The sequence below is a fragment of the Apteryx mantelli genome, chromosome 1 (assembly GCF_036417845.1).
Source record: "Apteryx mantelli isolate bAptMan1 chromosome 1, bAptMan1.hap1, whole genome shotgun sequence".
Classification (NCBI taxonomy): domain Eukaryota; kingdom Metazoa; phylum Chordata; class Aves; order Apterygiformes; family Apterygidae; genus Apteryx; species Apteryx mantelli.
In genome coordinates, this window is record NC_089978.1 from 92,096,117 (window position 1) to 92,123,239 (window position 27,123).

The following is a 27,123-nucleotide window of genomic DNA, read 5'->3' on the forward strand; positions in this document are numbered from 1 at the left end:
CTGGAACAGGTTGCCCCGAGAGGTGGTGGAGTCTCCTTCTCTGGAGATATTCAAAAGCCGCCTGGATGCAATCCTGTGCAATGTGCTCTAGGTGACCCTGCTTGAGCAGGGGGGTTGGACTAGATGATCTCCAGAGGTGCCTTCCAACCTCAGTGATTCTGTGATTCTGTGATTCTGTGAGTAAATGGATTGTGACTTTCCCATATGTGTGTAGTAAACTGCGTGCAAATTAAAGCTTTATCCTTTAGTACAATGTTTTATTTTCCTCATTAATTTGTATGGCTGTGAAGATGCATGCTTATATTTTCTAAAAATAAATGTTTGCATAAGAGCTTTCAGAGTCAGGAAGATTTCTCTTAAGTAAATATCCATGAACTAGTAATAAATTCTGTTACACAGGCTGGCCTTTAATTTACATAGCATTTTCAAGGAGTGACTTAAGACAAAGCATTGCCAGCTGGAAGTGCTTCTTAATGCAATTTACTATTCCCTTTTTTTCCAGATTATGCCTCATAATATTATAAAAATATAATTGAAAAATATGGTTGAGAAAATTAGCACTGGAATTGCTGCATGTGGAACTTGTACCTGTATTTGTGCAGACTGTTGCATACTTTTTCAAAGGATAGTAAATGTTTTTTGGCCAAACTCAATGCAATACTTCGTCAAAAGGTTTTGAAGAGCTATGTCAGTGAAAGGAAAAATTACTTTTGAGTAGTCTGTCCTTCTTATTCCCTTAAAGGCTATCCAAAATTTCTTCTGCTTTCTCTCTTCTGCTTCATTCTGTTGAAAACATAAAGCTTATGTTTTTCTTCATTGTTCAGGAAGTTATATCTGTCTGGGGGCAGACAATTTCAGCAAGTCAACGAAGGCTAAGGCAAGATCTACAGGTGGAGCTAAGGGAACTACAAAGCTTTCCTGATATACCCCAAACTAAGCTAGCATTTCTCATTTTAAGTGTGTATTGCGAGAATCATCTAAGAATTTCGTTCATCAGATTATTGTAAGTTTTAATCCTTGTCACCCAGAGTCATGCATGGATAAGTCATAAATGGTAAGAGTTCAGTGATCTCACTTCTTAATTTGAGTTAATTCTTTCTTTATTTTCCACTTTACCAAAAGACGTGACCAATAATCAATAGTTCAGCTTACAAGTGAAAAATTATTATTACTGAAAGTAATAGATGAGAAGCAGTGGCATAAATCTGTAAACTTCCCTGGCTCCGTTGGCCTGGTCAAAACCTGTGTGCTTCGCTTTAGAATCAGAGCAATTCAGTTCACGTCAGCATGCTGCAGCAGCTATCCTTCCTGGCACACTAAAAGCAAACAGAGGCTCAGCTGATTAGGGCTGAGGCGAACGAATCCAGAAAACAACAAGCAGACCTTCACAACTCTTTGTGAGCTTAGCCTTTTACAGCTCTGTGAGACACTCATTTCCCACAAGAGCATCTTGCTGAAGATTTGCATATTGTATTGATTTGTATAAAATAGGTTAGAGAGAAGCTTTATGTATAATTTAAATGAATCTCTTAAAGAAAACATAACCAAACTGATGGATTCAGAGAAAAATTTCTATATATGGCAGTAAAGAAATATCTACTGTAGCTACTTACCTGAAATATCTTTTCCCAGTGGTCCAATTAACTTTATAATGTGGCACTAAGACTCAATTTTTTTCCCCATCAGAAAACAAGTTTTTGTGCTCTGAATTATACAGTGACCTTGTTTATATGGTAAACTCCAAAATAAGATGACATTTCTGTCATTTTCTTAATGTAAAACTTTTCAAAAGAGGAAGCATGCTATGAAATGAAGTACAGGTTTTTAGATAATATGCACTGCATGTATGGTGTGTTTAAAAAAAGTGACTAATTACATATTACTTTTCTTGAACTCATGTATTTTGAAGGAAAATACTTCAGTGAACAGGCTACAAAATATAAATGTAAAATTCATTTGTTTTGCAGATAACTATTTTTGGAGAGCATAACAACATCTGCAATTGCTTCTCTTTAAATAAAATAAAATAGGAAAAACCCTGACATCTCTATGGAACATAATATAACTTCCAACAGAGCCATTTGTTTTTGGCAGTATAAATGCCTGAGTGCAGCAAAATAACCAAAAACGTTTTTTGTGACGGCTAAGTACTGTAGTGATCATATAAGACCAATTCATGTTAATATTTTAGAGTGGAGTTTTCCATTACCTGAAAAATCAGTGGCATTTGAACAGGGTGGTTGGCAGCCTGCAATTCTGGAAAGTTTCCTGGGAGACTTTTCAAAGCACAGACTGGTGTCACTGTTGGAGAGTAACTGTGAGAGGATACTTTGGGAGTACCTGTTGAGTCAAGTACATCCTCATTTGTTTTTAACCTCCGGCTGCTTAAAACTAAGCTTTGTAGCTTCCTTGGGAGAAGCTTGGGCAGACCTAGAGCAGGAGCAAGCTCTAAAACCTCCTTGGAAAGAAGTGGGCACAGTGGGATTTCCAAATCACTTATACTCAGGGAACTTTCTCTCAGAGAAAGAGATGGTCCAACCACCTCTACAGGTCACAAAGCATTTACAAATTACAAATTAAAACAAGGAGAATAGAAAGAAATAATTTTTAGTTCATTTAATCTTCCTTCAAAAGATCTTGAACAAGAACCATTTGTCTAGGGAAAGCGAAGTATAAGATCACAGAAGCCAAAAGCTTTATTTGTGTCTCTTAGCACGTAAAACTCAAAGCTGTATTTGACAATACACAAGTGCTTACCAGTTATTTTCTGTTTTTTTTTTTTTTATGGTTTTGCCTTAGAGCAAATATTGAAATCAAATATTGACTGTTAAGTAACTGGAGTTCTTATACAATACATATGATCCAGAAACTGAAATTGTTCTTTCCAACTATTGAATAGGGACCAGTATCTTTCCCTTTAAAACGCTGTGTACCATAGGGTCTTGCAAATATTTAGGGTAGGCTGTTTTGCATGCTATTGGTAATATTCACCCTGACACTTCCACTGTAAGAATGCCTAAGCTGAATAAAATTTGTTTTACGACAAAATAACAATATAGAAATGCAGGGTTTTTGTTGGCTTAACCATTTGCAAACAAAATGCATATTGGAAGAAATCTATTGCACTCTGTGATAATAATCCAACTGTTAAGCACTAAGGTGCTACTATAAAGACTCTATTATGTATTCCTGCACAGTGCCCAGGGAGAAGCTGTACTTTGAGGTTTGAACAAGTAATATAGGCATGGTGAGTTGTTACAGGAAGCCAAGCAAATGAAAATGACAGTTTGCAGGAGCTGTCCAAGATGGTATAACCCCATGCAGAATTTCTCATTAATAAGCCACTAGTAACCGAACCAAATAAGATCCCATCAGTTCTGCAGGAAGATATTAGTCTGGTATGCATTTTAAGTTGCTTTGGCAGACACTTCTTACAAATACCTTGTTCTATTTGAATTTATTTTATCAACACAGTAAATTTAAATTATTCACAATGCCCTTTTCAGTACATCTAATATATTTGAATAGTGTCAATGTAAAAACTTTTGAATATTATTATGAATTATTCAATATGTCTGTTTTGAGAATGTCAGAACTGATTTTGAAGATATTGTGATACGTGGTTCATGAGAAGTATGTGACCTAAGGGTTGAGCTGGACTGTAATAGTTCTGGTTTTCGTTAGAGTTGCCTGCAGATCCCTCCGTGCTATTGCAGCCCTTCTGGATGCACACGTAGCTCCCTCAGAACAGTCCTGATTTGAGAGAGGAAGGGGTACTTGAAGAAGGCAAAATAAAAAATACTACTATTATTAATTTTAATTAAACTCTTTCTATTGTGATCCTCTGTTCCTCAGCTTGAAGAATTGCATGAGTTCTCAGGAAGGCTTCAGTAAAACTTGCAGTCGGGGCTGTGGAGGCACCCAGGTACTAGTGCAGATAAAGCCTGGAGATACTTGCATAGCCAAGGCATAGCTGAAAGATTCAGCACAGGGCCTTTTTTGAGTTTTACAAAAGGGCAATAGCAATGTTTAAACACTTGTTTAAAAAGCATCTTGGTTTTGAGATGTTCTAAGAATATAATATGTTTGTGGAAAAAGCATTACATTTGTGGTATTAAGGTGATCCGAGCACATCAAGGCTCTTGGGGAAAAAGTTTAATAGGGAATTATTTTCAAATGTTCCTCTGTAAATTACTTAATGTGTAGTTATCTTTTGAAGAGTTGCTACATCATTTGGAGACTAATTTTAATCACTGAAGGATGAAATGGAAGAATTTTAATCCTGCTTTAAGTACAAATCTCAATACAGTCTTGACTATGGTGTTGCTACTGGTACCTCTGTGATATATCTGGCAAAAACTGCTGGACAAGTTGGATAAATCAAGCATATGAAACTCAACAAGCTGGTTTTTTGACCATGTTGTTTGCTTAGACATTTAGAGAATCCTCTGGCTTTTTCATTACTGTCATTAAAACTAATAGTAGAAAATGAGGCATGGTTTAAATTTAATAGGAGCAAGAAAAATAGAGGAAGGCAGGGATGTAGTCAAGTGTCATGCTGGAACCTACCTAATCATAATCGTAAACCTAATTTAGGTCTGCAAAACAGCACCAAAAAAACAAATGTTTATATATGAGTAGATACTACAGTGAGAGCTTACATTTTCCATTTCATGATCTTGTTTTCTTCTGAATCTCAGACCTGTTTCTTTTTCTGGAAAGGGTTTTCCTTGTTCCTTCGTGAGCAAGGAAAGAAGGGGGTCTTTTGTGAAATTAGAAAGAATAGAAGATGGAAAAACCCTGCTAGCTTTAGTGTTTGTTGTTAACAGATTAGAAGCATCCTTAACACTCTTTAAGCTGTATATGATATATAAATATATACATACACACAACGTGTGTGTGTGTGTGCATGTATACATATATATATACACTCCAGAAAAAATTAATATGTAATTCTAACATCCGCATACAAATTTAAAGCATTTTAAATCTTAAAATGAATTATTTTTTTTCACACATTGCCTTTTCTTCCTCATGAGAACTATAAGACACATGATAAGTAAATTGCTGCATTGACATTTTCTGAATATGTAATTATATGAAACTATATATGAGGGGGAAAAAGAGCACTGTTATGAAAGTATGGACAACTCATGCTGATCTAATGGGTTTTACTGCCACAAAAACAAATTGGTTCTGAGGTGTAGATTAATTCCTGTGTGTGTTTCTAATACACACTACACACACGACTAAATAATTACTGATGTTTAAGGCATGGAAAGATTTCCGAGTGCCTGTTTGCTGTGTATTGCTGGCTCAGTCGTGCCTACTCTGTCAAGAGCTGCAGCAAACGGGACTCTTCACCAAGCTAAGGGAAGGCATATTGATTTACAGTCTGTGTTTCAGCAAGTATGGGATCCCACAGAGGAAGACTATCCTCTGCCATCAAATTTAAATTGCAGATACCATTTACTGTCTGTGTTTCTGTGGTTTGTGGCCTCAGATCCAATTCACAGCTTCTCACCTGCTTGAAATGGTAGAAAGGATGAAAAAGCAGGAAAGGAAAAGAAGCTGAAGAGAGTCTATTAGGTCTTAGTTTTGCAGGTGTTTGACATCTGAATAGCTCTGAGCATGTGAGAGGTCTTATTAACTTTAGCCATTCAAATTCTTTAAAATAAGCTTCTGTGTAAGTTTTTCAGGATCAAAGTTTTAATATCTAGCGGAGGATTGCCAAGACTATAGCGGTTAGCAACCAAGTTCCTTGCTGACAGCTACGCATCTTTCTCTTCCTTGTCTTCCTAGGTGGGTTCAATCCCCCTGGGAAAGGGCTCAAAAAGCCCTTAAAGAAGTGACAAAGCCAGAATAAATGTTAATAAAATCCTATGTAATTCAGCACATAACTCAATAAGGAGAAGTCAACTAAAAGAAATTTGGAGAGGAAACTGGAAATGAAAACTGTCCCTCTTGTATGCCTCTTGAGCTTTTTAACCACCAATGTAATATAGCTGAAATTAAAGTAGAGTTTGTCTTTTTTTCCTGTATGAATATCAGCACTGCACAGTGCCTCTTCTGATATCCAAAATGGAGTTTTTAGGGTTTGGGGGAAAGGAGATAAGATCAGAATTTCTTAGAAAAGTAGATGTTTCACTGCTTTGCTTTACTGGATTTATAAATCAAGACTTATGTTTTTCAACATTAATTTATCCTGTTATCTGGTGGTCTCTTAATATGCTCTGGGAATTCTGACGTACTTGTGTGCGTGTGTGTGTGTATGTGTAAAATATGCAGGATAAGATCAGATATCTGATCAGATAACTGCCTGGGAGAAGAAAAATTACACTTTTGTGTAAACTCATATAGATTATACACATCTTTGGCATGCAGTGCTGTTTTTTTTTTCCTTGTTTATTTTGGATTTTTTTAGAACATGCTAAATATTCTGGTATTCTGGTTAGTGATTTTGAATAATTTAATGGGAGAGAGGTAGTGCTTTTTCAAGATAAATCAGGAAGGAAGAAAGCATGTTTTTGACAGCTTGTCATCTGAAATTATGAAAATTGAGCTAATCATTCCTGTATAAAAGGGGAACTGAATACAGATAAAAGCTTGCTTATTATATGCATTGTTAATTTTTTTTGTTGTTTAAAAACTATGTAAATGGCCCAAACTGTAGGTTGTCACTTATCTTTAAGTAATAAGATATTAGAACTGAAGGGTTAGAAATACTCAGTTTAGGAACTTCTGAACCTCCATTACAAAGGGAAGTAGGAGGGTAAGTGTGGGTAATAAGAAAAGGTTGTAAGGCTTTTGAGTCTTTTTTTTTTTTAAGTCTGCCTAAAAATTCATACTTGTTAAGTTCAACCTTTGTATCAAAGGAGAGAAAGTCTGTTTTGACGTTATACTCTTTTGTGGTACTTCCTCTGCTGTATGTTTAACAAGTTTCAGATGTACAATATTTACATACAGTGGAACAAAGTTTTTTTATAAAGGCTGTCAATTATACATTGTTATTTTTTATTAACAGTATATTTGATTGTCACTGGATAAAGAATTATTATTAGTCCATATCTGATTACTACTGAAAATCAGGAAAAGTAAAGGAAAAAATGCTACTACAGGAAAAAAGTTAAACCCACAATTTAAACACTATAGTTAGTTGTGGCAGGCGTGTTTCCCAGCACCTGTGCCTTTCCCTGCTCGTGCCTCCACCACTCCCCTGGGTTGTGCGGCTGATGGCTTCAGCACGTGTGGGCCTGGGGGGGGACTCGCATCACGGCATCAGCCTCCCGTGTCCTTCGCTGGGAGGAGCACGACTGTCATGGTGCGGGGTCCTTCCTCCTCCTTGCTGGGAGGAGCACCCTGCTGATGGCCTCTTCCTCCTCGCTCCAGGCTCCACTTGGGGCCGTTTCTGTGTTTCTAACGGACTCGTATGGCTTGTTGTATTTCCACTGGTCTGCGACCCCATGTTGCATCCAAAAATAATTACTCGTTGTCATCATCTATATAAAAAATTTATGCTTACTAGTACCACATATAATTATGTGGGATTAAGCAAAAGTAAAAGGAATTAGGCACTAGCCACCTTGTCGTTAGGAAAACTGCTGTTAGAGCGAAGCAAGCTCAAAGAAAGCTGCAGGCAGGCCAAGGGATGCCCAGCCCAAAGCTGGCAAATCCTGAGGCCTTGCAGAGCTGGCGTGAAGCCCGTGGCCGCGCACTGGCAGTGGCAGTACTGTACTTACTGAGCTGTGCGGCTGCGCTCCTGACTCGAGGGGTTTGGGCTGGGGGAAACTGCTTCCTCATGAAGCTTTTGCATCTTGTGAGAGTCAAGACTCTCTTATGGGATCCGAAGAAATTTTATCCTGCAGCCAATGGAGAGAAGGACTTGCTCCCTGCAGTGTAAGAACACGTTATTGCATCTGTCAGTTGTCAGCTCTGGCTCCACGCGTGATCCTATTTCTCCATCTAAATTCCCTTATACAGGATTTGTTGGTAGTTATGAGTGTTGTGAAGTGGATTTAGATTCATGAGAGAATGATGATGATCAAAACACTCATTTCCTGCCAACTTTAAATTGTTGCAGAGATGTTTTAAGACAGCAAGGAATAGAAAACCATGTATTAGTTCTTACTCTGCTGCTATTACATTATTCTGACGAAAGACAAAAAGCATAGGTGGTGGTTAAGAGAACACTTTAATAGCTGAAGCTGGTACGACATACTTAATTTTTTAATTATCCTTTGACCTTCTTTCCAAATGTTAAAATAGCTGCAGAGTTTAAAAAAAAAAAAGCATAAAAATTTGCATTGCCAATATAGTACAAATTTGACATTTTAAGGTATAGTTGGTTAGCATAAAAGATTTTGAGATTTTTTTGCTGTTGTTGCCAACCCCGTACTGCTTTTGCGTTGAGAGTTGCCACTTAGGACACTGAAAAATGTCCTCTCTGTCATGCTTTTTTTGCCACTCTGTTCAGTCCAGGCCTGATGTCAGCTTGCTTTCATTTTGTGCAAGTGGTTGTATTTCAGTAGTTCTGGAAGCTAACAGGCAGTGCAATTCAAGAAAACTTCTGTTATTGTTTTTATTTGCACTTTTGCTTTACTTTTTTTTTTTTTTTTTTACTTGTCTGGATTTACACATTTGGAGCCGTTGAGTAAACCCATCTAACTAAGATCTCCCATTTCTTTCATTAAATGCTATTTTACACTTTGTGTATAGAGTAGATTGATGGAATGGAAAATGAAGCCTCCATCTTAAAAATTGCACGTAGCATCTTTTTCTCCGAGGAAGAAAGCACCTTTCTTTTGGAAGTGCTCCTTTTCATCCATACAGGGACTGAATTACATTTATAATAAACATAAATTGCTGAACTGATTTAGATATCCAAGTGAAGATCCGGTTCAAAATTATTAAGACATTTAAAAGACTTAAAATTGGCCTAGTGCTCAAATCCCATTTTGGATATTCACAAGAGGAAACAGGAAACTTTCTATACTGCTTTCTTCATAGACATCTTTTTGCCAAAAACTCATCCAACCTCCAGATTATACAGTCTGCACTGGAGAAACAGAATTTTATGGATTCTGGATTCACATGAGCTGTGGAGTGTTGTAAAACGGTCAGTGAGGTACAGTGAGGTAGCTTGTATGTCTGTGAATGTATGCTTTTGCCTCCTCCAAACTACAGTTTATATTCTAATTTATTATATTACTATAGTATTTGTAGTTTATGGGTGCTAGATTTAGCAGGGAACAACTTGAATCACTAACTAGTTACATTACATTAATTTGCAGGCTGTGCAAGAAACTTTTCCTACAGCTGTAAGGGACAATGTACTGGGCTTGTCTCACAGAAATTTATAGGACTTTTAGAAAGCACATATTCATTGTGCTGCATGTTTTATGCTATCGGGAGTATTGGGTTTTGTTGTTTCTTTGTTGTTTTTTATTTATTTTTCAGTTCAACTCTTTCATGAACTGTTTCCAAAAATAAAAGAGAAAATCCGTTATATTTGCAAGCTTCATGACTGTATCATTATCCAAAAGGTTTGGTGGAGTGAAAAAACAGCCATGTATTTAAAGCAGCATCTCTTGCCTTTGTTTGAGGTTCAGGTAACTCTTGTTTAGCAGTGATAGTTTGGCTGTTGTCCAGTGGTTTAATTAGCACTTGTTTGCCTAATCTCTTATAACAGATAATGTTCTTACAGAATTCAGGGACTCTGAAAATCCCATATCTGACAAAGCAGGCTTAATAATGAAAATCACTATGTTTTTACATTGTATTTGTCTTGGCAAGAACACCAACTAGAACACATACATTTTTCACGAACTAGAAAATATGCAGTTCAGAGTTGCAATTCCTGAGTTGTTCACTCTTCAGAAAAACAGAATTGAACAGGAATTAAAGTTGAATTAAAACTGGAATGGGAGTTGAAGAGAAGGACAAACTGTACAATAGAGCATCATTTTCTAGACAGATGTTAATTTGTTTCTCGCTGGATGAAACAGATCTGCCATAATATATTTGTCTGTGGATTTTGAAATGTTTTTAGGCAGAATAACCATGTAACATTGAGGATGGACTCAAGCCCCTAGGTTGATTTTGTTGCCTGATTTCTTCTGAGTCATGCAGGCTGGCTAGCTTGACTCATTTGACAGCTGCGAAGAGCTGATTTTTGGAGACTGGTAGTCATAGGCGTTTTTGCTTCTTTTTCTTTTTTGGGGGTGAAAGAAGAAAATATGTGCTTGATCAGTGGTTCTGAGAAGCAATGCTGCCTTGGATTTTATCCTCCCCCTCCAACACTCCTCTGGATGCGGGGAAAGGGATGAAGACAAGTATGTTGTTAGCAGGTAGACGTGGACCACACAACTGAAAAGTTGAGATCTGATTTTCTGTCTCTGGAAAACTGTGAGTTGGTTACTCTGCTCTTTTATCAACAAGGAAAAGTCAGTTTGCTTTTGAACTGTCCTTCAAGATATCTGTAAAAGGCCTTGAAGTGCGGGGTACTTTTCCTTCCATTAAGCAAGCTGGATCTATCAACATCTTGCAAATAAATGACGTTTACAATATACCTGAATTGTACATTCAAATGTTGCTACTTTTAAGTTTAAATAAAACCACCATGGAAAAGCCAGTTATCATCTAGGGGAAAATGAAATCTATGGGCTTTCCCATCAAGAAAAAAAAATACATAGGTATGCGCTCTGATTTACAAGCGCAGGCGCTGATGTCTTAGAAATTATAGTGGTTATTACCTGTGGCTATGCAGCACACCCCAGGTGTGTTCTTTTAATGAAACCAGAGAAAACCTTCAAAGAAATAACAGAATGATCTGATATGACCCTATTTAGGGACAACAAAAAGATTTCTTTAAGGATTTATTAAAATTAGTAAGCTTCTCTTTTAATTTTTTTTGATGGTGCTAGACTCACCTGATAGAGACCGACTTGTATCATCATTACTTGAAACAATTATTTTCAGTGCTACTATTTTCTAATTTCTTCTTAAAGTACACTTCTTTCCCAAGATTCTCAGAGTACATTCCAAAGATAAAACACCATATTGTTAATATATTGTTATGCTACAAATATGCTTCTTGGTACTGATAGTAATTTCTCTCCTGTTCAAATGGGAGTGTTCCTTGTATTACACTGATCAAGACGCATCGCGATGAGTTGAGTTGTTTTTTCTCTTCTGCATTTCAGATAAGCACAAGAGATGTGCATGAGGTGGTTGTAACAGCTCTTCCAAAGTGCTAGTTGAAGATCAGAGAAAATAAATGAGATGATACACTTCCATGTAGAGGTGCATGTAGCTATAAACTGACAACAGATACATTTAAGGTATAAACTAAATTTGGAATATGAATTACAGGATAGTTTCTAAACATGAAAGGGAGGAGATTCCGAAGCACAGTTTCCAGCAGGAATTTCAGAACAAACTATTTAAGTGACCTTGAGAATCTCTATTACCTTCATCGCTTGAGGTGATAGATGACTAAACCATTGACCCAAAAGCCCCAGCCCAGTTCTGTCATTAAGAAGAATGAATTATTTTGATGGAACACATTAAAAGGAGAAGAAGTAGGGATTTTTTTTTTTCCTGATTTTAAAGGCTGTACCTAGTGGACATCCTTTGCAGTTGTGTCTAGGAGGGGGTTTACGTCCTGGTATAAGTGAGTGGACTTGATTTTTATTATTTCTGCATATTTCATTTTATTTTAGTGTTGATGTACACATTGCATATTTTTATGTGAAAAACTCCTTAACCTCCAGTATGTACCCATCTTCATTTTAGGGAAATGGATCTTATGATGTCAGGAACAATGTTTTTACATGCAGATTAAATAAAATCTAAGCAGTTATTGACAACTCAAGAAAAAGGAAAAATATTAATTTGTGAAATCTTCAGTTTCTCATGTATTATTCTTGACAACTGTTCTTATCATGTTTGCTACATAATGCTTTTATTTTTAAAATTTTAGAATTTAATTTGATGTATTTTATCTGCAGTGGCTAATTTTTGTAATATTACCTTATGTAGATTGTAATCTATTTAACAGACTCTAGTTCACAAAGGAAATAGTAATTTTAAAGGTTTGTCTTGTTGGGAGTCCAAATATTCAAATAGGTCTTGCAAACATGCTTTCCACGATAGATTTTCAGGGTATTTCAAGCTGGAGGCAAAAGAAAAGGCACATAACATCATTAGTTATTTCTAAAAATGTCTTTCGGTTTCCTTGTCAATATATTTAGTTGGGTGCTAATAGGAACTATTTGATATAATAATGAAAAATTTTAATTGTACACAATATTAAATAACTTTATAGTGTTACATTGGCTATCTGGAGGGAGAAAACAACAAAGAATCCCCTAAAACAAAAAGTGGAGAAGTCAAAGATTAAATCAAAGATTAAACCTTATATGTAAATTAATTCTGGAATTTCCTTATCAAGTTTAAAATTTCAAATATGCCTGGAAAATCTCTCTCAAAGAACAACAGAAAAATGTTGTATTTCCCCTTTGCCAAAGGGAAAAACCACTGACTGTCATCAGCATGTCTGGCACTCACTAATTTGTCTTTTTCTGATAGTTTTACTATACTTGATTGCAGTGGGCTTCTCTATTTTTTAGACAAATACATCTTTTAATACATACCATTTTTGTACACACCAGTACAACTCATCTGTTGTGCTGATCCGCTCTAGCGATACCAGGACAAAGTGCAAGACAACAGAGCAGAGACATGTACCTGGCAACTCTGCAATGGATCAGATGCCAAATTGGAATGTCCTCTTACCTACTAATTGGAAACCATACTCTAATAAAAATAAAATAGTCCTATCAAAATGGGTTCAGTTACTGGCACTAAACAGTGTGCTGAGAGGGAAGGGAAAAAGAGCTCCATGAGTCTTGAGACTCGTGGAGTGAGAAGTCAAGCCAGGGAAGACCAAGAATGCCGTTACAGAGAAGGAGCTTTCCAAAGAAAGTAGGAATTTTTACTGGATAATGCAAGTCCATGGGTTGGTAATACAATTTTGTGAAGGAGGGTACACTTTAAATTCTGGGTTAGTTATGAATAACAACCGTATTTGACTATTTTGTCACAAAGAAAAGAGAAAGTTTTCATGTCTAGGAAATGTTTCATTTTGACACTGATAGTTTACATTAAATTACATTTTATCGTGTGATATTATGAATGCAAAATAAAATAATTTCAAATGGAAAAATGCAAATATTTTTAAGAGTTGCATGTTTAATACTATCTGCTTGTTTTTCTTTCCAGCTTTCTTTCAAAAAGGAATTTTGATTAAGATTGACCCAATTTCACTAAAAGTAAATTTCAATGAATTGAACAGATAGCTCTACTAAAGTTTCTGCAGCTCTCTCTTTAAAAAGCTGAAGATACATGTTAGTCATAGAGATAGGGTGAGATGCTGAACAGTAGAAAAAGAAAGAGAGGTTCTCAGGTCTCTAATTCCATTTTTACATGGTGATTATAATGAGTTAATGGAATAAAGTGCTTTGGAAAGTGGCCTGTCTAAAATGTGGCTATATACCTGTGTATATAATGTGAGTTTGGAGTGTGAGATTATTGTGAATTTTGAGAAGAAAAATAGCAGGTATTTTGAAGGTTGAAAGAGAAATCCAGAAGGGATCGGTTTCTTTCTTTTTTTTTTTTAATGTGAAAGATGATTTTTTCCAGAAAAAAATCAATTCTGCTCTGAAGATGTATTGTGTTAACTCTGGAAAATAGATTCAATCAATGAAGTGTGAAATAGAAGGATTTTAATCCTGCTTTAAGTGCAAATCTCAATGCAGCCTTAACTATGGAGTTACTAATAACGTTTCTGCAATAATAAAAAGCCATATCATCTAGAGTACATATATAATCATTTAAAATGTTCCAAATTAATTATGAGACCTGCATTTTAATTTTGAGCATTCATTCCCTGCAATTAGAAATAGCCTTTCCGTCTTTCTTCTACCACCACCTACAAAATGAACTCTGAGGAAACAGAAAACAAGACTCCTGAGGATGAATGTTGTGTGAATCTTGGGATTATTGTATTACTTGTGTGCCTCATCCAATTCATTTGCTCTAATATGTGTGTGAAATAATATACCATATGCCATATAGTGAGGTTTAATTCCATCAAAGTTTCCCACAGACTACACAGGGGACATTTTGGGGTTTTGTTTTATTTCCTTGGCTACGTTTTTGATTAGTGCAACATTAAAGAACTGGTTAGCAGTTACCATTTCAGGAGGTACCTTGTGTTACATTTTCTTTATTCTGGCTTGCTGTTTGTAGCCTGGGCATCATACTATGACTTTTTGTAAACAGAAATAATCCCATAGAAAATTTTTAGCCTTAAATTCAAAGGGTAGCTGAAAGAAAAGAGATTTCTAATGGAATGTTCCACTTCAGGATCGTTCATATTAATCAGGTCTTTTCAATAGATTTATAATCTCTTTTGATGCTGATGGAAGACTTCATTTCCTATAGTTAAGCAACAAGCATAATTAAACTTTTTCCTCAGGTACATTTACTGCCACTAAAGATCAAGCCTTAGAGAAAGGTGGTAATTAAACTGCTGATGACTCTTATAAGAGCTAAGTTTACTTACAGACAGCAACACAGCAGTGTAGAAAACATTGCTCAGCTGGAGACATTTTATGACCAAAGACAAGTTTCCCTTAATATTAAGAAAACTGTCTTGAGGAGAAGCTTGATAAATAGTATTTCTTACTCCATTTACAAACCCAAATGTAAAATAAGACTGAAGTGTCAAATGGGAGACACATATGACTTCTCCTACTGCTTGGCTAATGTGCTGCAAAAATACCATGTGAACAGCCATTCTGAGCTACTGGAGCATCACTAATTTATTACTGTAAAATGGAGCAATGAATGGCACTTGGCACGAAACCCAGGGGCAAGGGGGGCTGCATGGCATGAAAAAAATGAATGTGGGGTTGAAACAACTTCCTTGAGTGCTTTCAGTGCTTGACTTATGTGCAGTCAGCTCAGGTCAGGGTAAGGTGAGCTCACCTTACCTTGTCTTCTAAATGCATATATGCTGCGTTTTTTTCCCACTCAGAATAGATATGGGGCAAAATATAAGTATATAATCACATATTCACAAAACTAGAATGTCTAAGTTATTTTCATTTGAATTCATAGAAGTTGCATGAAGTCCAGACAAAATTAATATCTTGATTATCACAAAGAACTTTGCACTCAAGTGAAATCTCCTTCCTGTATTTGAACTGTTAGAAATTCAGAAGTGAATGTTGCAATTTTAGGCTCTCCTGTATCTTCTTAGATCTTTCTCCCAGAGATGACAGTCCTCCCCAGGAAGAAAATAAAAGAGAGAGACCTTATACTAACCAATCAGTAAATGAATCAAATGCATAAACTTAATGCTTGAAAGTTTTCTAAATTCAAAGGTATTACGTGCCCCGGAAAAGGAAAACTTGAGGGAGATCATATGAACTCTTCCTAGAGCTTCATTTTTTTATTGTTGTTGATTTTATATGAAAAAGGCTTGGATGCTGTAAAAAAGAGGAACAGTATAAAAAAAGAGTAACAGTATAAACATTGCCACTGATGAACAAACATGCTTGATTGTTATCAACTATGATGTTCTTTTTTCTATCTTTTCCTTCTCTGGCTTTCAGGATTATCCAGTCTTGTTTCTCTCTAGTGCCTTTAATACACCAATTTTTCTAGTACATGTCTCACTTGATTCTCCTTGGTTGTATGCTCTCTGGGGAAAAAAAGAAAAGAGGGAGGGAGGTTTCCCCTTTTCTGACAGGAAACGTCCCTAGTCCTTTTCCCCTCTCCCTTTGGATGTATAAACGCAAATTCAGTTATTGGCGATGTGGATGATGCGATCAATGCCTATTTGTCTACTTTAGTCATCTCTCATTTCTTCTGGCATAAATCTGAGTCTGTGTTTGTACTTCCCCCGTGTTCCCTCCCGACGTTATTAGCAGCAGGCTACGACACCGGTGACCCTCGGTTTGCACAGCTCCAGGTTGTGCTGAAATTTCAGTCCCATCGGTATTCCTGACTCAGTGCAGCAAAACTCCTCATGAATAATTAAAGAGTGTGTTTATGTGTGCATATATGTGCCGAGCAGGAGAGGGAGTGTGGATGGCAGGTGGATTAGTTACTAAATTGAACAATCCCTGAAGAAATTTTAAATGATCACAGATCAAAAACTATTTCAGCTCTGTGACCTTATCTTGAAAAATATACTAGGTTTTCTTTACCTTGGTGCATTCGAGGTAGTATAAAGGCTGCACGGAGATCAAACAGAGTGAAGCATCACTCAATAAAAGTTACTCTCAGTGGAATATTGGGTTATAAGGTGCTCTTAGAACCATTTCTAATTTCACTGAATTCCTTTATAAAAATGTTCATTCCTTCAGTGACTGGAATGGCTTAGTATGAGTTTGTAGGCTACTTCAGTTATAAATAACATAGACACTTCTATTTACTTTTTTGCATTAGTGGATTTTCAAACACATTCAAAACCATTGCTTACTTATAAAATAATTGTTTTCCACATAACTGAAATAGGATCCTGTGCTATTCAATAAAAGCGTAGAGAATAAGAGCTATCTTATGATATCTATTCAGTGCTGTCATGCCTAGTGACTAGTTCGGCATAAAGCAACAATTTCACCTGCAGGCACATGAGTACCAGGCTTGACTGAAAACTGTTTATCATACTTAGTTTTGTTTATTTTATGGTGCTTTGTATTTCAAAATCCTGTAGGGGTCAATCTAATGACAAATAAGAGAGAAGACTGTACCTTATCTTAGAAGATTAAGCTAAGACTAGGTTAGCTAAGGAATCTGTCTGGCCTGTGGAATAGAATGAAGTACACTATTCAATTCTTTGAAGCATAGTGGAAAATAGGAATTGTATTTTTTTCTCTGGAAAGCTGGAAAATTGGCTGGAAAATTTAAGATTTAGGACAAATAAAAGCAATTCAAACACAGGGTTTTTTTGTTGTTGCCTTTTGATGAAGTTAACTGTGGTTCGTAGCATAAGGAAAGGTGACAGCAATAACAAAAAGACCACCCGGCCCTAGTCTGAAAATTCTTCTTGATGTCAAATTTAGCTATAAATTTAATCCTGATTTTGACACATGAATTTCTCTGTCTTTAGAGATAGCTGCACCCATTACCCAACGTTGTTTGTCTATGGCTAGCTATCGTTGCTTTCCTAGCAAATGATGTCCCATCTCCCAGCCAAATTATTACACCAAGGAGGAAGAAGCTTCTCTCTGAATATATGCAGCAAAACCAGGAATGGGATGAGTACTCTGTAAATACAGCACAAATGTAGAATGCACAGACTGAACACAGGAAAAAGAATGAAGTGGGAGCCCACCACTGCGCTGAATTCTCTACTTCCTGCCTTGAGAAGTGTCAATAAGGATTCAGTATGCACTTTGCCTGTCTTATATGCAAACTTATAACTATAGAGTGCAACACTCTCTTTTTGAAACAATATTTAATATATCTTTGTTGTTCATTGTTACCCATAAGAACTGAGTTTTCAATGGTTGTATGCTATGTTACATAGAATAGGACAAGCCTTAGACAGATGAGAAGTAGAAACATAACTTTTGAAGTAAGTTTGACCTAATTTGTGGCATTTCATCTTGAACTGAATTAAAACAATTTTTGAAATAAATCAGCATAAAATTGCATTTCCTTTTTTTACTTTGGAAATTGTGATTGAGATGTCCAAAGCCCAAATCCTCTCTCATTACAACTTCAATGATGAACTCTATGTCCACTTATTGTTTAAATGTTTTTCATCATTTATCATGAGGTTTTATGGCTGCAAGGATTTTGCGTGAGATGACCACTAAGAACTATCATGCTTATGGAAAATCTGAGCCTTTTGACCTGACCAGCAGTTGCAGAGGCCCAGTGTAACTTTAGGGGAATGCAGTCCCATGATAAAATAAACATTGTGTCTGTTTGTTCAACCAGAATGAAAATTTTATTTTCAAAATATCAAAAATTTCTCTTTGAATTGAAGATGTCAAATGTTTCTGTTTGAAAATGTTCTTGGTTTTTCTTTCCAAAAACATTTCTCCTGTATTCACTGAATCAGGATGTGAAATATATTTAAATAAAAGATATTTACAGGAAAAGGGCCCTCTCTTGTTCACTTCATCTAATATCAGTTAATTTTTGGTGGGGGGGTTACTCTGGGATACAGCATAAAGAAGGAAAGGGAAATGCTCTGATGTTCTGATTTGTGCCTCAGAAATTCAATGCAACGAGGCACATCAGCATGGCCACCTGATCCACAAAGGTACATGAGGAAGCTTTTCATTTGAATCCCTTAGGATTTGGTTTCTTAACTCAATTAAATCCATTCTTTAGATTCACTTCAACCAAAACATTCATGCTAATCTTTAAGCTTTGGTGAAAGGAGCAAAGTTTTCTTCTCAAACTCAAATAGTAATGATTTTCATTTCCTTTACCTAATGAGATTAAAGTGCTGAACTGCTGTATTACTCTGGTGGCCTCTTTCTCCTTGGTAAGCTGTCTCAAGTGTGGCAAACATGTGGCATGTGGGAACAGAGGAAATGTCAAACTGGGGAGCAAAGATTTACAAAATTTAATATCTTTTGCAAGCTTTAGCTTCCAGACTTAATATGGACAAAAAAGGAAGGAAAATGCCAGATGCTGTAATAATATGAGTTCTTCTAAAATGAACAAAAAGTACAAACAGATTTATAATGACTTTTTATAATCCCTGGAGTGTAGATTTACTGTAGTTAATATTTTCTCTTTAAAGTTCAGCTAATATTGTTGTTCCTTGCTAAGTCTTTCTGAGGTTCCTATTGGCTTTAAACTACCATGTTTTGTACTTGGTAGTATCTGCAGGAAAAGAACATGTATCTTAAAACTTCCTCAATTAAAATTAATTTCTGTTTCATAAGCAAATGTGTTCTTTGTTTAGCACTTTGGTGTTAAATTATCCCTGTGTTCCACGCATCTGGAAGATTTTCCTGTAATTTTGTAAAATATGGCATGATTTTTTTTTTAACTGAAATCTTTTCTATTCCACTTTTGGTAGTCATTAAATAATAGTACTTTTTACATAAAAGGGGACCTACTTTAGTTAACAAATTTCAAACTGAGAACATCTATGTTTCTTATTTTGGCTAGTATGTGTTTTCTAATTGTTGTGGTCCCAAGTGCTGCACTGTGTGCTGGTAGTAAGCTGCCGAGTGATATCAAGAATTGCTTTTGCTATTTATTGATGGCTTCACACGGAAACTTTTAAAGGGCTCCTGGATTTGAAAGGAAAGGTTAAAGAACAGGAAAATGGGTCCCTTTCTGTGCCTTGGACACTTGTATGCATATACAGAAATTATTACACCCAAAATGTAGCCATTTCAGTTATATTTGTAGGTATGTTTTGCTGCTTTTTAAGATACATAATCATGCAACATGCCCCTTTTACAGAAAAAAAAATAGCTATGTTTTAAAACAAATCTGCCTCCTGCTGAAGAGAGAGCTACGCTGAAGGTGGGTTTGTTTTTTTATTATTATTATTTTTTAAAATCATTTTTTACCCCAGTTTGACAGCAGTGCCATGCGGATCCTGCCCTAACCTACTGTGTGGGAAAACCCACGCTCTCCCGGTGCAGCTGTGACCATCACATCTGTCTGCAGTATTGCCCACCCCATGCTCAGCCCCAGCATGCACCTCCGCTCTGCGGTGCCTGCGGGCACAATGGGTTATTCTTTCCTCAAGTCTTTAAAAAGATCGTAGAGTGTTTTAAAAAACACTAATCACCAAAGCCTTATTTAATGGATTTCTGAAGGCACGCTGTACATGTCAGATGAATATATCGATATAAATATTGACATCATGTTCTTAGCCAGGAACACTGTAATTTCCTTCTAAGTTACTGTGTGTGCAAATATGCACACAGCTAATCAAATGAAGCAGTGACATGCACATATAGTGAAGATTATTTAAAAACTCTTGTCAACTTTGGGAGAATTCAAACAACTTTGTCCTACTGAGTAAAGGAAAAAAAAAAGCTTCCTATAATTGTTTTATGTGATTTATATTATGCTGTATTTTAACTTCTGTTTAATTGTGGATATAGATATATACATGGCTTTAATTAAATAAATGTCTACAGTTTGAGTCTAGTAGGACTACCTATATGCTCTGAATAGTCCCTAAAATCAGTAGGAGGTCAATGCACTTAGCATATTTTGGTAAAAATATTGATACTGTCAGTCCAAGATCACGGTTTTAGTATATTAATTCCATCGCAGTATTTTAACAGCGGAAATAGTATGGAACAGATTAATAAACATAAATATGTATTTTTAGTATATGTTATTGCAGACAACCTCATGGTTAGGTATACTTAATTATATTCTTAGAACTTTTAATCTTTGAACTTTTTAAAGTCAAATATCGTTTGATTCAAACTCTGGTTGAAATAAACAGCATTTCTTTGGGTCTCAGCTCTTCTGAAGCACTTACTTATTCTTTTCATTTCCACATGGTCCCAGTCACATAGTCATGTTACTGCAGCTTAAGAGATTTCCATTCTACCGCTAAATCACAGCAACAAGGTGTTTGCACTCTTAGGCACATGTGATAATTCGATTAGTTTTAATCCTTGTGTATTATGAACTAATCTGTTGAATTACCTCATATTTACTGCAAGTGGAGAGCCTTCACATGTTCCGTTATTACGGTTCAACTGATATTCAGAAACTTGCCAATGCAGTTGAGTTCTTTGTAGGAGGAAAATGTGTAAAGGCATGAAGTGCAGCTGCTCTTCCAGTATGAGGAAATCCTCAATCTCTGTCATAATCTCCAAAACAAGGCTCCTGGAGAACAGAATGAGTTTTCAGAAGCAGTTTCAATAATAAGAAGAGATTGTGGGAGAGATTAAATAATTTGCCATCTGCTATACAACATGATACACCAGTATGCTCCAGGGATTCTCCTTGCTTGGAAATTTTCCTTCTAAAAAAGCATCCTAGCTTGTCTTTGTTTAATTTTTAGAAATCAGCTTAACTGCTTCCCATGGTTTTTTTTCTTCAGGTTGGGTGACTATTTTATTTTAGTCATTTGTAATGCTGCAGGGAGATATAAGACCAATGCACCCCACAGTTCAGTTGCTCACCTAATAATGTAGCGATTCTGTGCCTAAGCAGTACAGCGAATGATTGAAATTGTATGACAGTGGCATGAGCAGAAGCTATCTTTCAAAATAAATTGTGGTAATTTTGGGGAGCAGGTAGGGAAAGGACTTGTGTTCTTTAGGTGCAGAAAAAATTCCAGCTTCGCTGCTGAAAAAACAGAGGCTGCAGAATTGCCCTCAAATAAGGAAGCATAATAAATACAATAAACAAGAAGCAATTCATTTCTAACGGGCACAGATCGGTAGTGGAGTCTAATATCAGACTTTGCAAACAAGACGAACTGTGCTTTGTGGCTGCTGCTTGCGGTATGTTGCCACCTTTATGCTGTACCTGTAGATACACAGATGGCCTCTGAGTCGAAGGTGAATACTTGAAAGAAGGTAGCCCATGCAAACATAGAAAATCAGGAACTGAACAGGCCAGGGAGAAGCACGGGCTAGGCTACCTTTAAATATGTGATTACTGAGACTCTTATTTTACACATCATGTTGAACCACAAGTGAGGGCTAGCAGAGTGATGGGACTGAACAGGCATCAGGGAAGAATTCTTGGTTGTTTTAGAATAAGACCTTATGAAGTTCAGCATGCACTCGTTCTTCCTTTAGTTGCTCTAACTTGCATAGCATATTTATTCTCTTCTTTCTTAAAATGTTTTTTGTGTTTTAAACTTTTCTACAAGGTAATGGTGGTAGTTACAAGGATAAATATTAATTCAGACAAAAAATACTATTTAATGGGGCTTGTAACAGAGAGAATTACATAAAAACTTCCTGCCTGATAGACACAAAAGTATTTTCACTCTTCTCCTGACTTTACAAAATATGTAAGTAGTCCAATACCTAGTCATGTATCCTCTGTTTCACCTTAGTGCAGTATTCTGAAGTTAAGAAAAATTATTCTGGTCAAGAAAAAGAGTATTTTGAATTAATTTATTGCAAGCCATAGGTTTCTTTCTCCAGTATTCCTCTTCCCACAGACTAGTACATTTGCCATGGTCACGCAGCTATCAAGTCCGCCACTTTTAAAGGTTTTCTCGGGTGAGGCTGGGAAAATTGTAATTATTAGGAGCTAAGGTCTTTAATAGATGATGGTACCAAAAATAATTTTTCTGCCTCCCTCACATCTCCTTCAGCACCTTCATTTTTTCTTACTAGCCTCCCTTCATGCCAACCACCACACACTTCTAGATTGAGATCAAAATATGCAAGTTTTTAGCCTACAAGGTAATTTTTGCAAGAGTTATCAAGAGAATGAAAATAGGAGTTCAAAATAAAAGTGCTGTCTCAAACAGAACTTCAGCATACTAATGTGCAAAGCTGTAATAGCAATCTTAGTGCAAAAGAAAATTTAATCATGTGTAAAATACACTTGACGTGGTCATTTGAAAACATTAGTACTAATAATAAACCCATATTTTTTTCATGTTTCTAATTTTATACTGGAACTCTCTTGAAAGTACAGAATCTAAGTGATCTAAAAATAGAGCTGACCACATTCTTTTTCTCAGCTAGCAGTGCTTGCTGCATTTTAAGCTCTGTTTCTTCATGCCTGTTAGAGTTCATTTTTTATTTCAACTAAAAGGATACACAAACCAAAAAAAAATCTCATCTTCCCTGTCAAATTTGGTTGCAAATGGCTAATATGTTCAAAAAACCCTGAAGTGGCTGACAAATAAATGGAAGGCACACAGTGACATTGCATAAACCTCCTTTCTGTAGGAAATTAGGTTAAGAATGGAAGAGCAAGCACAACATAAATGAGAAAAAAATGAATCTAATAATTTTTGTTTTATATGAAAATAAATGCAATAAATTTGGAAGAGTTTACTGTTACTGAATTACTGTTCTGGATATTTTAGGAGAACTGTTTTCAACTAATACCAGACCTAAATTGTTTAGATAGATCAGGAAGTCAGATTTCCACAAATGCATTGGAAACTTGGAGACTTCTATTAACTGTCAGACCTAGAAAGTGAATTGAAGGTTTTGAACTAAGCTGGGTTGTAGCAGTGGACCCAGGAGTCAGTAACTCAATTTTCTCCTTTTCAGCACTGAATTTTCCCTTGAAAATGGTGTATACGATCCTGAAAAATGAAAGGGAAGACCCTGTCAGAAATGTTAAATATTTCGTATGGGTCCTATCACCAGATGCAGCCTGCAGGGAGCTTATTTATCCAGCAGAACGATCTCATCATTAGGATGGTGATGTAGTGTGGTTTACTTCATACCCGGAAATCACTCAAGGAAATAACTGAGTGAATGATATTCATCCCAGTTGCTGTATTGTGCTATTATGTGTAGCAATAACGGGCAGCATGTTAAAATAGAGATCAGGGACTACAACCATTCATTTGCATGCAGTTCTGCATTCATTTGAATGCTGTTCTGAAATTTCAAAGCTGTTGAATTATTCAAGTATTTTCCAATTTATCTAATAATAATAATAATAATAACAAAGTGATCGACTGTTTGATGATGTGATAATAGAAATAAAGACAGGAAAGCCTAACATTTGATAAGTCTTGAGTATATTTTTTTTCCACCATTGTTTTGTGCCAGCACAAATGTATGTTTTGATTGTGTGGCGGCAGCAGATATAATGAAAAAGGGAAACACTCATTCTTTTTCTTTAGGCAATAACCTTCTTAAAGATAAAGAAAAGTAAGAAAATTCAATGAAGAAAGAAATGGATCACAGTTAAACTGCAAAACTGAATACAAAACCCTCAGTCAATTTTATATTAACATGGATGGATTAACATTAAGACTATAAAGACTTTTTCTTGTCTATCCCTATTGATGAAGCAACAGAGCATATGTTTGACATCTAACTATAAATATATAAAGTTTATTTAAGGTACCAATGTCAACAGAAGAATCCAAAGATTTTCCTGAATGTAAAATACATCGTAAATATAATTAGTCTTTGTGTTTTTGAAAATGTACCCTTATATGCTTTAAGGAGTTTGGAAATCAGGATTAGGTTTCCCATATATGCAATTTTTTCTAGACTGAAAAATACACATGTACTCTATGCACCTTATACAGGGTATAAGCAGGATGTGTCAGTTACAGTGCAGGCATGCTATCCTCTGGGTATTCACAGTAATCTCATTTTTAAGGACATGACAGTCTGTTTTTCCCTTTTTATATATCTTTTAGCCTCTGTTTATACTCCCCTATTACAATGGAATAGGAGCACTTCAAGCACAGACAGACAGTTATCTCCTCAAGAATCACTGTGAGCACTAAAAAAAGAAAAATCCTAAATGTAAAAGGCATCTGTGTCTTATGACAGGAATGATGAATTTCTACTGCATCTGTCAAAATTGCATTATCATCTTCTCATAGATGAAGACGTGTTGGCTGAGCAGTAGCGTGAGGTATTCCCTGTAAGATATTTAAGGTATTAAAGCTTCCAGCTGTGATAAGGTTAATACAGTTCTATGTGACTTGAATGTCAGTGTTGGCAGAGTTAAACTGGTATAATATTTCTTTAAGTGAGGAGAGAAACAGTCAAGTTCACTTCACTGGAAGACCACGCTGAAAAGAGGACAAATGTTTTCTTAAGATTATCATTCAGTGTGACTTTATAATATCTATTCTAGTATACCAAAAATAAAGCAAGGTCATTGATCATAAGAGAATATGGATTGTTTCATTGTGTATTGGATAATTAAAATACTGACAAATTTGTCTAATGCTTTAAAGCATGGGATTCTCTTTTCTAGCTGGCAGATCATGACTTGTCACATTACCTGCTTCTTACCTGGTTTTGTTCATGTTAAAGAGAGGCCATAGATAATTAAATTTCACAAAAAGTGAATGAGGATCTGTTTCTAAAGCTCAGGTTTAAGACAAAACATACAATATAATCCCATGACATTATGGGCATGCCAGTGTTCATATTTGCTTGAGCTGCTGTTCTCTTAAGCCATCTGGTAATACATACTGATGCAGTTAGTGCCAACAAACTACCAAGTAGAAAGTAGTTACATTAAAATGTAATGTTGTTTGTACTTTGTGATACGAAGCTTTTATGCAATTCTAGGCATTTAGGAGTTTTTGATTTGTATTTTCTTTCTTCATCCAACTTAACTACTGAAGTAACTATTTTTTAGAGCTTTAATGTAAATACAATGGCTATATATTTATTGTTAACATTCTCTTTAAAACTCAAGAGCTGAACTTTTAAAAAGATAATTTGTGCAAAATTTTGGAAGTGTTCTCTCTTTTTTGCATATGAGAGTAAAATGTCTGCTAGCATGTTTGTCTAGGCTTACTCAAGTAGATTGGAGATGATATCAATGGGTAGTTCAAATGGGTGGTATCAAAAGGGTGGTTCTTGCTACTTTTTCATGAAGAATACCATGCTGAAATAAAGTCAAGGATATCTGTTCTGCATAGTTTTTCCTTTATTTGATGCAAAGGTGTGAAATAGAGTTGGTATTATTCTGCAGAATGTTCTCATGGATTCATCAAGCTCAAGGAACTGGGGACCACTAGGACTGAATATTCTGAGAGAGAGCATGCCGAGCAGACTAATATAAACCTAACCATAGTGACTTAGATAGTGTAAGGCAAGATTACGATTTGATAATAAAGTATGATGAAGCTATTACCTGCTAACTTATATAATGGAATTAACATTGCTTAGAGGTGCATTTTAATTCATTCTTGACCTTGGGGATTTAGAAGTAGAGTGAAATAGAACCAGATCAGAGAGAGACTGCTCTTTCAGAAAGGTAAAAAATGAAACGATCAAAAATGTAAATGTATTCTGAAATAAATGGAAGTCGGTTTCTTAAGTCCTATTGGGAAGCTAATAGCACAGCCTTGTCTCTATTCACTTTAATTTCTGCAAGAGTACATCTATGTCTTATTAGGGTCTGGTAAAGAATGCTGATTTTAGGGACTGTGGGGTAGGAAAATTGGAGCAGGGCCATATTATTGTCCTTTTCTGGCCTTAAAAGTAAACACAGAGGAAATACTCCAAGGATATATGAAATATTTCACTATATGAATTCTGTTCACTGTGCAAAAATGATACGAGGTTTTTATTTTTTTTTCCTCTTTCAGTGTTGTATTGTCTTAGGTTATTACTTATGCAATGGTATCTAGTGTAAACATGTTTGTGTCTTTCTCATATGTCACTGTGTATGAGGAGTACTGTGGTGCTATCCACACGAAAATCTCAAAATTTCCCTTTAAAGTGGAATGTTTTTCTCTCAAATAAGAGATGAAACCATTTTCTGTTTTTAAAGTGATAATACTGCTTAATCTTGAAGAGTAGCTTGAACTCTCCATTAAAATCAGTATTCAAGTGACTCTAGGGTAGAAGGCACGTCACATGAATTTAGATATGCAAAAGTTGATTGCCTCACCTAAGCTAGTTATCTAGGCTCTTGTAAAGTCAACAAAGGGAAGTGAACACTTCAAAGACCAAATGTTTTTGCCAGTCATAGATATCCATTTTAACATGAAATACGTTGTCCTTTGGATGTACTGATTGTTTTCAACCGATGGGAGTGGGAGCCTGTATAACTAGCTCAGGTTGGACACCAGCCAATGGTAATGAATTCTCACTGTTGAAACTCCTTTGCAACAAAACTTAAGCTTTAGATAGGAAAACATTGTACAAAGTATCTGTTTTCCTTTTGTGTTTTTTTTTAATTAAAAATAGTTAATTTTTTAAAAGAAAGTAAAAAAAAAAATTCTAGTATTCCCTCCTGAGGAGCGGTCATTAGGAGCTGGATTGATCCAGACTGACAGCTTGGTCTATATTAAACAGGTGAAGAATGTCATAATTATTCTAGAATTATTGCTAGCTGGGCCAAGAACAAATAAATACATGAGTCATTTTAATTAATTTGTATTGTACTTCTGGAAAGTCAGGAATTCTA

At 35.8% G+C, this 27,123-nt stretch overlaps 1 protein-coding gene across 1 annotated transcript in view; it reads left to right on the plus strand.

Moving 5' to 3' along the window:
• Window positions 1–27,123, plus strand: part of IL1RAPL1 (interleukin 1 receptor accessory protein like 1) — a 773,158-nt gene that overhangs the window by 390,075 nt on the left and 355,960 nt on the right. The gene's annotated exons all lie outside the window — the stretch shown is intronic.